Here is a 2,237-nt window from a genome sequence, read left to right as displayed (position 1 = left end):
AATAAGATATGGCTGGGGTTGAGGGAGGACAGGTGTTAGAAATAAGTGAGGGGAGAAGATGAGTAAAAGAGTTTGAGAAGCAGCAGGCTAGAGGACTTCAGACGTGTTGTTTAGAAGTAAAAAATAATAGTGCTGGTGATAACAGTAGTTATAGTCGTGACCAAGGAGGGTAAGAACCAAGCCAATAAATATTTCTAATCTCCAATCACCTACATATCCCAACCACAGTCCTTTCCCCACTGGCATAGTCCTACCTGGAACAGTGATGAACTGATTTGCTAACAATCACGATTTGGGATGAGTGCCTTTGGTGTCTGTGGTCTATAATTATCAAGTGGCTGTCTTTGGCTAGATTCTTTAGAGAAGGAAACACAATGATGACTATATATATGTATTGCTAGAGAAACATCGATCAATAAAAACAAAATGGTTCACACCATTTTCGGGGCAGGCATGTACAAGTGCACAGATATTCCAAGTCAGGGGTCTTCTTCATTCCAGTAGCTATGGGGACTGCCAACCCAGGGTCGGGAGAGAGGGCCAAAAGCTGGGGAATGCACGACTGAGTGAATCCAAGATTGGCAGGCCACTTGGTAGGCCTCTCGTGACTGCCAAAAGCAGCAAGTGATATGGCAGGCCATTTACTGAAGTCCAAAGAACCAGAGGTCAGTGAGCCAGCTGCAGGGTCCCAACTAGAACAAAGCAAGGCAAACGTTTCCTTATCTTGGAAGGACACCACACCACCGAGGGAGTAACTTTTAATTATGTCCAGGCTATGACTTGAGTAAGGACATTGCATTCCCCTCCAATGGTATCCAATGTGGAAGCTTATAAATGATGGGCCTTGGTTACATTATGTTAGACCAAGTTACAGAGATCACTACATGCTAATTGCAAAGCCACAGAGAATCCTGACCCAGTCAAGTTGACTCAAAATCTTAACTTTCACAGCATCCATGAATCCTTTGTACATAACTGTGATCTCGTGCCGAGGGTCTCCTTCATCTGAATTATTTGTTTTAACCGAGGGGTACCTATTGAAAAATTAATAAATGCGATCAAGTAAATTTTGTCTTATCTCAGACTAATTAAGTTGCTTATTAAAAACATTGTGACATAATAAACATTTTGACTTTTAAAATAAATGGATCAATTTTATCACCACAAACAAATGTTAATCACACTCCTAGTACTGCACAAAACAACTGAAATTTTTTATTAAAATGCAGTTACAGAGCAATTCTTGAAACACTACTTACTTAACTTGACAAAATGGGTTTGAATGATGTAATTCATCCCCATTATGTAATTCATACATTTGTCTAAAGTCAGATCAAAATGGTCCTGAAAAAAATAAACTGAATTACATGAGCAAAAATGGTTATTAAGTTCCTACCCTTGACTTACTAGAATTGTTTTATGATAAATAACAGCCATTTCTATTGCTGTGATTTGTTCTGGTTGCTTGTTTCATTGTTTAAGCCAGGGACAATAGCCATAGACTTAAACCAAAGATTGTGTTGGCTGTGCGCTTTTCTTTGATTCTGACTTCGTAGCCCCCCAAGAAAACAGAATCAACCTGCTGGAAAGGGTTTCTCAGACGACAGTCTTTGGTGACTGCACAGCCGAGTCTTCTCTCCAGTGAAGAGGCTGGTAGTAGATTCAAGCCCCAGACCTTTGGCTTCGCAATGGAGGCCTTCCCCGTTGTGCCACTACAAAATCAAATCATAAGTAGAGGAAGAAAATAAGCCACGGCTGTCTCTAAAACAAGTTTTCAGGAAATGAAGATTGAAATAGTGAAAGATTATTCTTTTATATCCATTTTCATTGTAAGCAAATGATTGTTAAAGATCTGAATTTCTTATTCTTACCCCCAAAGACAAATTATTGTTGTGCTTCTGTTCTCTAGAAAAACCTGAAATAATATCTGAGTATATAAAATGACATATAAAAAATAAATCTAAGATTTAAAATTAAAAACCCCATTGCCAGTATGTACATTTCAACACTAAGTGGCCCTTAAGACAGAGGAAAATTACCCCATAGAATTCTGAGCAGAAGCAGGCTCCTCATCTTTCTCCAGCCAAACAGCTGAGGATTCAAACTACTGACCTTTCGGCTAGCAGTCAACTGCTTTAAGCACTGGGCTATCATACGTAAGCACTTCCAAACCCCCTGTCCTGCAGATTCTAACATAGGGACCAATAGGAAAGAGGGGAAACAGCAGATTCTAACAT

This window comes from Echinops telfairi, unplaced genomic scaffold, assembly GCF_000313985.2.
Source record: "Echinops telfairi isolate 266 unplaced genomic scaffold, ASM31398v2 ScPeMD7_3533;HRSCAF=4204_0, whole genome shotgun sequence".
NCBI classification, from domain to species: Eukaryota; Metazoa; Chordata; class Mammalia; order Afrosoricida; family Tenrecidae; genus Echinops; species Echinops telfairi.
This window is presented reverse-complemented; position numbering follows the sequence as displayed.